Here is a 14,276-nt window from a genome sequence, read left to right on the forward strand (position 1 = left end):
TCTCTTCTTCTCTTCCTTTCCACGTTCACAGACAGACACTCACTCGCACACACGCTTGCCGAGGTCCACTCCCACTTGCTGCCTTTGCCGTGCGCAATTGGCGACTCTCTCCAGCGCGCTTAGAGGCAGGGTGTGGAGGCAAGAGGAGAGTAGAGAGATAGAGGCGGAGGATGAAGATGATGAGGAGGAGGATGTTGATTTGTATGATAAAGGAAGGAATACAAAATTAGAGAGAGCGGTGGACTGAAGGAGTGTTTTCCGGCTGGATTTGGCGCTGCCTACCTGAGGATGAAGACAGGAGACACTCTACAAAAAGAGAAAGAGACAAAGACGCACAAAGAAAAAGACAGAGTGAGAAAAGAGAGACAGAAGGGAAAGAGACAATGAGTATGAAAGGGTGTTAATGGTGTTAGTGGAAGAGAGAAAGTGCGTGAGACTGACACAGGAGAGGGGGGCGTGATCCACACAGTCAGCTTGAAGATTTCTGCTGTTGCTCCCAGCTCAGACGTTGTGATATGAAAGGAGACTCTCCAGCAGAGACAGATAGAGTGAGGGAAAAACAGAGAGGGAGGAATAGAAGGGGGAGAGAGAGAGAGGATCATTAACACGATGCATCAGGTCCCTCCAGAAAAGGAAGTCTCCCCAGTAGCCTCTGCCAGCAGGATCAGCTTACTGGAAACTGGAACAGAACTGCGCCCGGCACTGGCTGTCTGACTGGGTTGATTGAAGTGTGTGTGTGAGAGTGTGTGGCAGGCGTAGAGTGAGGAAGAGAAGGAGACATGAACACAAAGTGGAAATCCAAACAACATCCAACCAATAAAACATCTGAATGGAGACACTTAAAAAAGACAGAACGACCACGCCATTCCAGCTCCAACAAGCCACCGCTCTCAGCCAATGACACATCTAGCTAATGAGGCAGGAGGGGAGCAAGTGGATCAGGGAGAAGGGGGAGAAAATGGGAACAAAAAGCCCTGGGTGACACAGAGGGAGAGATCAGAGAAAGGAGGGGTGAGAAACAGACAGGAGAGAGAAAATGACAGTGGGTGACAGGGAGCAGGCATGAGGTAGGGAGGGCGAGAAAACAATGTGATACCAGAGAGAGAGAGCAACCAGGGAGAGGATGAGAGAACAAACGAGGAGCAAACAGAGGCACGGAGAGAGGGATCGCTGGGAACAACAGGTTCTTTATTCTGGGGTGTGTATAGCTGTTAACCCCACCGACAAGCTGTATGCCATCCCCACCATGCTGTTGGATGTCAATTAGGCCTGGGCAAGAACAGAGATATGAAAGACCGTATCTGGACATGTTTCAACTTAAAGATCCAATGAAACGGCTAGCAGAGTTCATTCTGCATATTTATCTTTCTCTCTAAAAACTGTGAGCTTTGAAGGGAGTTATTGATTGGTGTTTAAATAAGCCAACATAGCTTTAAACACCCTAAAACATGGAGGACCAGCGCAATTCATATGTGATTAAAACTTAAATATCTATTTTTAGATTGTGATCAAAAGGTGTGGCTTATCCTGAGGCTGTAATGCTACAACTTTAAACCTGAATGTACAACAAAGACAAACTCGAGCAATCGCAAACATTACTGCCAAAAAATCAACTTTATCAAACATGGGCACACTCCACACACACTCACACACTCACACACTCACACACTCACACACTCACACACTCACACACTCACACACACACACACACACACACACACACACACACACACACACACACACACACACACACACACACACCTATTAATAGCTTGCTACTGCAAGCATCTGTATCACGCCCCTACTGACTGCCAAAACACTCCAGCAGTCAAATTCACACAAACAAAACCAGAAAAGAAAAAAGCTTTATTTTAATTTGAAACACACTTAACAGCCTGCAGCTAACGTTGAATGAGTTGGACAATGACAACAGACCGCTTTATCGGCAATATATAAGCTGATATTTTCTTATCAAAGATATCCATCTATCGTAATCCTAACCAACATATATGTCTGAGTGCCAATGGTTTGTTTAGTTTACACACAGGGTTGTTCCACGTTGGTCCAGCAGGGAGCACTGACAAGTTCATTTTTCAGGTGTGAAATGTTCCTTTGATCACACAAGAGGGAGTATTACGTGAAATATATATTACGGTTTGTGTTATTGTCTCATTTTGCTTACTTTTGCGATATTAGAAAATATCAAAACTTTTGAGAATCGCATTATTATCTTTTGTGATCCTTATCCTCAAAAACACTACTGGCAGTGCAGTTTCAAAATAAAAATCCAAACTAAAATAAAGATTATAGTATGTTACCACACCCACTCATAAAAAGGGAATTACTCGGTCTGCTAAATAGACGAGATCCATCAAGCTTTTAATTTCTTTTTCAACAAAAGCTGTGCCAGAGAGACAGAATCAGAAACTACAAATGTGAAAATTTGACTGCACACAGATCTATTAATGCCAGAACTTGTACTTGTCGGCAAAAAAATGATTGAGTAAATATGTTTTAGGAAAGAAAATGATTCTGATTCATGCATTCCTGCTGACGCTAAATCAAAATATTTCACCGAAGCTGCCAGAGTTGTCTCCCTAAGTGAAAGCTCACGACAGATCCTCAGCTTTAGCACCTCCAGTGACGTATGATGTCCTGCACTCAAGACCATCATCCACTCCTCCGTCTTCTTCACTCCACCTTCCCAACACCACCAGGTCTTCAGAGTGAGAGGAGAGAAGGATTACACACTGCCGTACACATTAATCTGCAGCCTCACTCCACTTCCTGTCACAGAGACGGTTGCATGTACAGTTTGGCAGATATGGATGTGTGCACATGTTTCATTTAGCGGGTGCTTACAGCTCATTTTAAGCTCTGCATAGTTGTGTGTGTGTGTGTGTGTATGAGTGTGTTTCAGGGTGTGGTTACTCCGACTTGGTGCCAGCGGCGGCTATCATTGATTGAGCCAGGAGGGAGCTCTATAAGCCAGAAGCTCCTACAGAAAATAAAACATTCAACATCTGTTTATCTCTGTTTATGGCAACATATTACTGCCACCATTGAATAAATCTGCTTAATTTCTCATAAAAAGATCATTTTATGCCAAAATACATTTTATTGCAACACACCAACTGGTAAATAATAAAAAGACTTGAATAGTCTTTATGTACATCAAATGTGCAACGCTTATCTATATATTAAGATTTAAGGTGTTATACATATTTAGTGTAATCCTATGTCATAAACTGGTTTGTTTATTTGATTATTTTTTATAATGCGATCCACCTGCCAAATGCTGCTGAAATGTTGGCAGTGGCAGGAAAAACTGTCAGACCCCTTGCCTCCCACTAAGGCGGACAGGGAAAACGCAGAAGACACGTTTAGTAAGGTTAGTGTGTGTTTGCAAAGAGCTAAACATTTGAAGGTCACTACCAAATGCTGAGAAGTCTGTGAAATATTATACCTTTTAAATGACAGTCAAAGTTCACCAAACTCCAAACAACACTGAATAGAAAGATGCACATAGATACAAACACTCCGAAAGAGACAGAGAGGGACTGTGGATGCGCTCGGAGTGGAGGAGAAATTAACAGTAAACTTGTCAAGTGGTAGTAAATGTACAGAGCAGGTTTCAGTGGCTCCATAAATAAACACTGCAGCTCCTCAAGACCCGAGTAAAGTGCCTGTGTCTTGCTCCAGAACATCTGTGAATAACTACCGTTCCTTTGTTGTCCCGGGCTAGTGTTTTTTGGTCTAATTTCGTACCCTCCTAACTCTTAGAGAGAAGGATTCCCCAGAAAGCAAAAGCGTAATTTTTCATTGTAATGATTTTATTGTGTAAATATATTTAATGAAACCATCTTGAAATAAAAAGCATTCTTGCAAAATGTCAGCTATTACATCACAGCGTCGTCTACTCTTGAGAGTCTGCATGTTTTATGAGCCACTAAATAGTGCCAGACATACAGACATGTACTGTAACTGGCTCGTCTTACATGGTGGCTATAGCTTTTGACCTAAGCTATAAACACAGTGCACACACTGTTTCTGCTACAGAGGCGGTTATATTTGGTGGGGATGTTTGAATTTCCATATCAAAAGGAGTATTTCTCTTCTCGCAGTAATCCGCTAAAGATGCAGAGCGTAGCATCCCCAAACCAGCCGCTACACCCCGAATATTAAAGCCAGGGAAGAGAGGCAGAGAAACAGATAGAAAGATCTGGATTCCTGACAGGTGAAAAGAAAGAGAGAGACACATAATCAAATGTTATGACACATTTTCCTCCAACTGCACTATTTCCGCTCTTGTTTGGATCATTACTGAACACTTTAATAAACCATTTTTACATTTGGCCCACACTGATACCTCACTGTTGTCTACCATACTCCTGAGCAGCTTGGCGTGTGTACTCTGAGCATGAGGTTATCATCGTAAGGAGACACTCATTACATTACCTTTGGTACAGTAGGCTCTGTAAGGCTATCACTCAGTGTGGCCATCCATGGTTACTGATCCATATTAAGATATTTAGTTACATTTCATTTTTAATCACTTCAAGGAGCTCTAGTGAGCTATTAGCAATTACAGTAAATACGTATTCAGAGATAACATTACAGATCAAACTCAACTGATACTAAAATTATTTAGGATAGCGATGAATATACAGAACACTGAATATAATACACATTTAAAGAAAGTAAAGATATCCACATGAGGTGTGGCCATTAAATAACTATGCTGCAACAATAACAGAGACAGACATTTTTATTGTACAATCTCCAATTAATCATTACGTGAGTCTCGTCCTTTCAAGAACCAGAGAAGGTCATGGTAGAGTGGTCTCTAATAGAGTGCAGCAGGAATGAGTCCTGCAACCCGGAAGTAAGTTAGCATTTTACAACTTCCGCCCAACACGTAAACACTCCCGCAAGTTAGTTTGCATGGATGTTGAAAGTGACCAAGTACATCCAGGATTCATTTTACATAAATATAATTAAATATACAATAAGAGAATGTAAGATTAAAGATTAAATATTGTACAGTGAAATACAATTAATACAATTTCATAAAACTTCATAACGTATCATTATGAAATAAGGTTGATTGCGTAATGTGATGGCCACAGACTAAGGATATCCACTTGGTGCAGATTAATAGGCCACGCATTTAATGTGCAGATTGATAAGCCACGCATTTAATATCCAAGTCTGTCTGTCACCGGGCACGATCTTCCAGTGAAGCGAGAGGCTATCCCATAAGTAACAAAGAGCCTCAATGCGAGTTGTTTGCAGTGACTATCCAGAGTAGCAGAGACACTGGAACAAAGAAAACAACTGTGGAAAACAAAATGCAGTCCTGTGTTGTTGGTAGCTCTTTGAAAAGTGACCTAATTTTCCAAAATGATCATTTGGCAACACACAGGGCGGAGAAGGTAAATCTTTTTATACTTTAAAATCAGACCAAAGTGTCAATGTGCCTTTTGACTTCCTGCAATCCAAAGTGAAAAATGTCAACCTGCTGGTGGCACCTGAATCAAGCAATCAACAAAGCCATTAAGATCCATTCAAGAAAACCATAATGAGTTTCAAATGTTAAACCAATCTAAGCAGCAGCTGTAGAGAAGGATATTTCAGTCTGGATCGTAGACAGACACAGCCGTCCGGGTACGGCAATAATATGGCAGATGATATTGAAAGACGTATTGATTGTGCAGATTGCTTTTGTCCTTTCAGGAACACTGTGCATATTTCCCTAGTCTGCACTAATTCAAGAGGCCACACACTGATAGTAAACCTCCAGTGAAACGGCTGAGGCTTTAATAATGTACATGTAAATCTGGGATGGATTCTCTGCAATGACTATAACTCAGGCAGCCTCTAAAGCCACCTTATAAGCCTCGGCAATGAGGTGTGTTCTCACACCCATCCAGCTCGGGATCGAACAGCTCAATGTGCTATATGCAGGGGCCTCATAGGGCCTGACAGACAGCTCCACAGGGGGTTCCTGTCCCAGGTTCACTACATGAGTGGCTCCATTCAAATCAAGCACTCCCTTCACTAGAAATCAATCATTCCATAAGATGAATGCTGCTCCTTCCGTGAAAACAAGCCACTGACGAATCATGCCAAGGCAGCCTCAGCTCACAGAAAAAGAGGAAGCTTTTACTTATACCTAATTTTAAAATCAACTGGTCTGTTTATCTGCAATCAATGATGGCAAGCGAGGTCATTATTACCCCAATCAATGTGCTCCGACAGCAGCACTTGTTTTATTGCAGTAATCTATAGATAATTTGCCAATCAAAGCTCTGCACTGTGGAAATTGTTTTTTAACCAAGCGAATGTGTAAAACTGCATTTTCTGTTAGAGATCAATATGTTCGGTCATAGCAGCATTTATGGATTAAACCAAAATCATCTAGTTTATGTATTTTCTATCTTTATGAAGACCCTACAGTAACTTGAGGCAAATCCTGAGCCACAACTTGACCTAAAGAGACCAGATCAAAATGGCTACTCATATTCATAAAACTGCCCACATGTCGAATCTCTAAAAAGACAGAAAATACAGTATCCTACACGTGCTCACAGTTCCTTTTTAACTGCACCAAACCTGCACAGTGAAGAGTGAGGGGCTGCTTTCCAGCTGTGTCCTTTCATGCGAGACAACAATGAGGGTTAAATTCAGACCTACTTTCCTCGGTAATCAGGTCAGGTCTGGACAGGTGCTACCCGACTGATAAAGAGTTGGGAGGATTGAGAGCTCCTTCTTTTCAGTGCTTTTCTAAGGTTTGGGGAGTGGTTTGTTGAACAGAGAAATGTACACACACAAATGAGCATGAGCGACCTGACTCCCTTCAGCATTATTGTCCGTCTTCTGTTTACATTTTTACCGACACGATCAAAAGGTTTATTAAAATGGTCCTTCCTTAAAGACTGAGGAAACCAGAAAGCAGAACTCTACTCTTGCTCTTGGAATATTTCATGTTGCACAATTAATCTTTTATAATTGGTGAAATATTTATGATTATGTTCATCTATGCACTAAAACAACAGCGCCAAGAAGTGACAAATAAATTAACCAAGTACCACATCAATGTTGGCTTAGAGGAAATATAATGGTTTGGGTTAAAATAACTTCTTCTTTGAGGTTAGGGGACCATTATCGACAAAGCTGGAAAATATCCTTCTTATCACATGAACATACAGAAATCTTTTTGGTGGTTTGATGAAACAACTGTTCCTGCTGTTTGCAACGAAATCAAGAAACTCCACATCTGTTTATCAACATGTACATGCTCAGTGCTTTAAATGACTATCCCTCCACAAAACATATTTTTGCTAGCTTACCTAAGTGTGGAACAGTATCAGGTTGAGACCCTTCCTCACAGTCAGTTAATTAACTCTGCAAATAACGTAAAGCCCATTCAAACACACCCCAGAGTCAAAGTCTTTTATGACGCGCAGTGTTCTTTGAATCAATAGCGCTGTATTGTATTATTCAGTGTACTGCTCCTGGTGCCAAGCACTCCCATCACTACTGGCTGCTTATTGTGAAAATTAACGCAGCATGCTATGCAAACATGACAAAGAGCTCACCATTGATTTTGGCATTTCGATTTTCCTCCTTCAGCGTCTATAGTTTTATGGTCTGGGTGCTGGTTCAGAGGCTTTTCACACATCACTGCATACATGTACAGTCCATGCACATCTCTTTTCTGTGTGTGTGTGTGTGTGTGTGTGTGTGTGTGTGTGTGTGTGTGTGTGTGTGTGTGTGTGTGTGTGTGTGTGTGTGTGTGTGTGTGTGTGTGTCAGTGGGACAAAGACTTGTCTTAACTGTGGCCTGTAGGTAGTGAGCGCAGCGTAAATGGTAGATGTACTGAACAGTCTTGCACTTGCCTTGTTGTTGCTGACACTGCGATGTCCGGAGGCTGCCTAATCTCTCCAGTCAATCCAGTCTCACTGTGCTGGAGCTGCCAGGGGAAGCAGGGGAAAGGAGTTACTTAAAGTAGGAGAAAAAGCAGACAGCAGACTTCCTCAGCCATGTAATTACTCTTATTTCATGAGATATGACCACTCCCAAAGCAAGGTAATAGCAGTACCGATGCTGGTGATAATGAGATGGCACATAGAAACCCATATTCATCCTGACATTTAGAAAAAAGTGTAAGAAGGTGAGGTTCAGTACCAAATTAGTTAAAATGAAGAGAATGCAGCTCTGAAAAAGAACACAGAGAAGAATTGTCAGTAGTTTATAGAATAAAATACAAAAAAAAAGACAAACCTATACATAATAAAACAAGAGAAAATTATAATCCTGAAATGTCTCTTAAATGTTTCCCCGGGTGTATGGTTTATTTGATGACAGCGATGTCTGGAAAAAGTCAATATTTGTTTTTGTTTTGTCAACAAATTCCTTTTCTTTAACTTCAGCTTTGTCAGACAGGTGATAAAACCTGAGGAATCCTGTCCTCCAGGTCGAGATACACCTCACAACAGATCACTGAAATGTTAAGGGCAGCTGGAGGGCTTTGACAATCAACAGGTACATTCTGGATCAGTCTGTGATTGATGATCTTGCTTATTGTCAACTGTTGAAGAGAAAGAAAAACTATTAAGGCGTCTGGAATGGAACTCAGTTTCACTTTCATTTAAAAGTGTTAAGTTACATGACTGTGTGTTAATGGTTCTGCTCGCTTCAGGGTTAAAACAAACAACTCAAATTTTCCCAAAAACTTATAAGCTTCATTATTGGACTGTCACAAGGAGCCTGCTCAACCCGCTGGTTGTTTAAAATGCTGACAATACACGCTGTTCGTTGATTTGTTTGTTCTTGTTGAGTCATGGAACAACTGAACGAAAGCATCTGGATGCCACTTAATCCTCTGAATTAGATGATAACTTATTCCAGTGACTCAGCACACAACACCATTAACTACCATTACAGCTTGACATAACTTAGTTTGAATTGGCATTAAATTACATTCACCAGCTTGAATGGGCCATTAATGTCAGTGTAGCATTCCCAGAAGATGGAGAACCGGCATGAGAGAGCTCTATTTTACAAGGAGGGCTAAAAGCACTCGAGTGAGGCCGTGAGAGGCAAAAGGTGAGACCAAAATTGGCACAACACAAGGAAAAAATAAAGATTCAATATATATAATTTATATTATAGAGGAGAAACACCATGTTACTTTTTACAAATCCATATCCATTCAACTGACTCCTGTTCTGACAATGTAAATATTAGACGTGCATTATTATACTCATTAACATTTCATTGGTTTTCCCCAGGCCCTGCAACTACATCACTATGTCCTCATGTTGAAGTGTTGTGTTGAGAAATGTGATTATGTTAGGAGTCCGTTACCCCTCCAGCAGCCAACGTCACTCATTGTTGTCTTGGTTAATATCATCATAATGTATTCTGCTATGTTATCTCCCTTAGCAGCCTTTCGTCAAAGAAGTTATTTCACTGTGCTAAGCCTTCAACACATGCTCCTCTGGCAAACAGGGAGTTGAGGGCTCAACACAATCAAAGTCTTTCCTTTCATTCCTTTAGTCATCTGCTGAACATGGTTCAAGATTATGCTTAACATGATTTTACTTTTAAAGGGAAACACCACCGCAATAGGTAAAGCATTATCAGTATATTATTATTACTGGCGGGGACCGACACTGCTTAATTTCAGTTTCAGTGTTTTACAGATTTCAAATACTAAACATTGTTTTCACATTTTTATACGACAAAGCATCAAATGCACACCTGTGATTAATGGCATCAAAGATTACAGTGATAACACCTGGGGGTTTCATTCTTTTACAAGAAAACACATCCATTATATAGCTCTACCATCTTTTATATAGCTCTAAACACGTCGTTTCTGAATATTTAACTTTGCAGTATTCTTTGCAGAGGTGGACGAATTACTTAGACCTTGCTAAAGCTCTGCAATCAAAATGTTATTCAAGTAAAGATGGAATCAAACATTAGTAAACGTACTTAAGTGCTTAGTATAAAGAATGGCCCATTTCAGTATAATATCAATTACAGGTTTTGATAAGAATAATTGATGTATTTCAATATAGTGTTGTCAAAACTGGTAAAGGCTCATTACTTTTAAACTGCAGGGTAACTTGTGAATTTTTCTCCAGGTGTTACTAGTCTGATTTAATTGTTTATTATATTCCACACAGTTAAACAAAGTAACTAAAGGCACTAAATAAATGTAGTGGAGTAAAAGCACACGATTAATCTCTGAATTGTAGTGGGGGTAGAAGTACAACGTAGCATAAAATGATACACTCGGGTAATGTACAGGTCCCTCAAAATTGTACTGAAGTGCAGTACTCGATTAAACATACTTAGTTTCTTTACTCACTACAGACACAGAACCTGTTAAAAATAGTAGCGTTACTGGTAATAATTGGGACACCAAAATGACAGCAGTTAGCATATAGTGACAGGACCCTAGCAAACAAAGTGAAAACCGGACAGCAGCTGTCTCACGGTGGGAACAGGGCGTGCCATGTAATTGTTACCTTCAAAGACTGTGAACCAGTTGAGGGACTTTTGGGCTTTTGCTGATGTTATTTATGTGTGGTTCGCCGATTTGCTTGTCACTTGTTGTCCTCCAGTCATTAGCAAAACGTTTCCATAATGTTAGCCTAGCCTAGCAAGTGTCAAACCGTCGAATAACACACCTTCACCTGAGCGCTAACAATTGATCACTTCCGCCAAGCAAACAAACTTCTTACAAACTGATGGAGCGACAGGCTAAGAAGTCAGCACGAAGGTTAGCTAACTGAAACCGTTAGTCTGTTGTTGTATTTTTGATAAGTTACCTTCTGTGTTTTGAAAGTAGCTGGGTCAAGCGTTCACTTGCAGCATTCATTTTTCTAATCTTTATTCAAAAAAAAGTCTCAGTCTGGAGGCCCTTTAAATATAAACCTGAACTTTAAAAAAATGAAATTGTGTTTTAAATAGTAGCTTATTGGTGTGGGTCTATATTTTTGACAAATCTACTTTTTTGTTTGTTTGATGTTTCTTGGCTAGAGAAAATAGGCTAAAATAACTCTCTCGATATTGTTCTCCTATCGGTACTTTTTCACAACTATAAGTGGAGCAAAATATAATCATTTATGTTTCCCATAACATTCCTCTAAACTTTTTATTATAAATCTGCAAGTTATAGGCCAAATTCCACATCTTGTAACATATGATATAGGTCCATGGAATATGTTATATGCTATTTACAGAAATCTAATCTCCAAAACACTATCCATTTTTTATTAATAGTTTACTTGTTAGGTGTTATTAGACAGTGGCTTGGATTGCACACATAGTAGTGCTAAGATTTGAGATGATACAGGGAATATGATAAATGCAAATCATGAAGAAACATTGATGACTTAGATTTTATATTTATGTAAATGTATTTCAAGACAACATAAAAAATACATAGGTTATTGCATTGCCATATTGAATTACAGCCATTCATCAAGGTATAGTATCGTAATATCGTTAGCAATACTTCCAATAGTTATAAATTTTATTTCCTTCGGCTAAACTGACGACTCTGTATAGAAGATAGTCTTACTTTCGTATTCTTTGCCAAAACATAACTCATGTCTCATAAACCTGCACACCTCCTGCAAAACAATGACTAACAGATCCAGCCTCCATTGCCTCTAAAATCGCTATTAAAGCCTCTCCATCACCATGGCATTTAAAAGCGTTGAGTTTAATTTTAGTGCAGTGGTTCACAGAAGGTCAACAAAACAAAGTGGCAGATATAAAAGCTGTTCTCTTACTCAACACCTGCTAAAGCAATCTCATGGCATTTTTGATATGTACAGTAATTAGTGGTTTAGAATTAAATTGCTGTGATGATTGCCATCATTTCTCTCTAACAAATACTCCCCAGTGCTTTGAAATCTTATGTAACTGCTTCCTCAAATCCAGTGCTGCAGACATGTAATTTGTTTCGGTTATATAGTATTTAAGTCACTGATGCGAACCCTACTATTATCTGTCAAACCACATTTCCCATGAGGTCAAAATTGACAAATAGTTTAGTTGTTGAGTTCCCCTGAAATCAGGAACTGTGAAGAATTTATAAGTGGTGCTCCTCAGACTCCTCACCTCTACCAATATATTCCTTTTAAACTTAGCTTTTAAAGGCAATGAAAAATGGGGCCAAGCCTTCATATTGACATTTCAGCCTGAGTTGTCTTATCTACAATCTGAATATACGAGAATGTGCATGTCCCAAGAAATTGTTTGCACTCTGTGCTTGTCAGAACCTGTACCATCAATCAATGTGGAGGCATAGAGTTACGTATCAATACAGGCAGTTTGATTTTCTCCTCCAATTTGACAGGTCACGAAGTCACCCTATGACTGGATGAAAGCTGTGTTGCGTGAGATGATAGACAACCAAATTACTCCTCTTTTTGAGATGGAAAATATCATTGCTCTCTCTCTGTTTGTCTCCTGTATACCGACACATCCACACAAACACAAACTGAAACACATGGTTGATTCGGGACTGCTGTTCTGCCAGCAACATCATCACTCTCCTTCCCACCCTCGTCTCCATGGAGACAAGCTTCCAGAGCCGGCTGGTTTCAGACCGTTGTGAATCAGCACAGACTAAAAAAGGGAAGGGGAGGGGATGGGTGTCTTTGTGTTTAAACATGACTAAAAGAACATTGCGAGCTCTGTTTTATGTTCGCCCCAGCACTCAGGTGATCAGAGTGTTCAACTATTCAGGCATGCAGGTGTGAAAAGGAACCAGGAATATTCTGATAAAACTGTTTGTATGTCAGTGTTTGTATCTCACTGGAAATGTTTCCCCTTATTCTTCAGCTGACACCATTTATTCATCCGTGACTAAAGAATAACATTTTGATCTGTTGTTTGCTCATTTTCAGGCCCATTAAATGTAATTTCCCCTTTGGTCTCGTTCGCTCAAACAACAAAACATCATAAAATGAATGGAGATAACATTGTTTTATTGTTGTTGTTTTTTGGTGAGATAGCCCTCAGCATATTGCAATATCATGATGATGGGATTTTATTTCACAAACTAATTAAATAAACAGTTTATGTGCATCTGCTCTTTGTCTTTATGTGCCAAAGGACTAGAACAAGTTTGGATGTTTCATTACAAAAACTGAACATACAGTCATTGATATTTTTAACCAATGTAAGCAATATGGCTCCAGGAATGGCAATATCCGTCTGGTTGTTTGACTCATTTACTATTGGATGGGTTGCCATGGAATGATGGACTATGTGGTCATCAGGTTAAAAGGATCATTTATCCAATACTCAAGTCTACATGACAAACCCCTTTTGGTGCAAGAATGTGGAAGCAAGCAGAGATATTGATGGAACCTTAAACCTATTTTCACCCATTAAGCCAGGTCATGTTAAACCTTAACTTTACTCCCCAAAACATAATTGAATGCTGTATGATCGAATCAGAGTCACCATTGCACTGGTTTCCCTTGACATATTCAAATGGGATTTGGGATTTTTGCCAACCACACTTTATTAATGTACAATGAAGACCACTTTTATGCTTTTTGTATCATAAGTGCAGTACAATGATTGTATAAACTATTGTTCCCAAGACCTTCTGTGGTCTATTTCTTGTCACTGCCTTTTTGAGAGACTTCAAGCAAGGTGCCTGGAAGGGCAAAAATGCTAACTCATTAACGGATGTCTGCACTCTTTACAACCAACATTTCAAAAGCATAACTTAACAACAATAGGCGTAATGATCCTTTTTAAAAGCTGTGTGTAGACCTGTAGACTGCCTGAAAAAAAGCTGGTTTTCTCAGAAGTAGTAATGACTGGAATATAGGAAACAAGATGCCTCATTAGCACTACTTAAAAAGGCTAGTGGAGCACAAAAACAGGCAGGGTAAGGTCATGAGTAAGCAGAGAGTAAAGGAGGGTGTAGAAAGGAGATGGCTCTGCTTAGAAAATTCTCTCGGTTGTTGAGTCAAGGAAAAGTCTTCCTGCTGTGTGTCAGCTGCACAGACAAGCCTCCATGATAAATGCACTAACAGCTGGACGCTTCCTCAGTCAGAACAATGTCGGATGTCCTAAGTGAAGTCGCTTTTAGACCGGATGTAATGGAATCTGCTGGAACGTGTGTGTATGTTTGTAAAGTTCAGTTCGAGGAACAACGGAAGAGGAAGCTTTATCAGCTTAACACCTTAACCTTAACTAGAAGATCTGAATGGGTAATGTGTACTCAT

The 14,276-nt window shown here is 39.9% G+C and overlaps 1 long non-coding RNA gene across 1 annotated transcript; it reads right to left on the reverse strand.

Moving 5' to 3' along the window:
* Positions 1-1,953: 1,953 nt before the first annotated feature.
* LOC134859011 (uncharacterized) lies at positions 1,954-10,762 on the reverse strand. Its single transcript, XR_010165031.1, has 3 exons — positions 10,545-10,762; positions 7,902-7,975; positions 1,954-2,719 (listed from the first exon to the last, which is right to left on the reverse strand). It is a non-coding gene; the product is annotated as an uncharacterized LOC134859011 (long non-coding RNA).
* Positions 10,763-14,276: the final 3,514 nt, after the last annotated feature.

This window comes from Eleginops maclovinus, chromosome 22, assembly GCF_036324505.1.
Source record: "Eleginops maclovinus isolate JMC-PN-2008 ecotype Puerto Natales chromosome 22, JC_Emac_rtc_rv5, whole genome shotgun sequence".
Taxonomy (NCBI): Eukaryota; Metazoa; Chordata; class Actinopteri; order Perciformes; family Eleginopidae; genus Eleginops; species Eleginops maclovinus.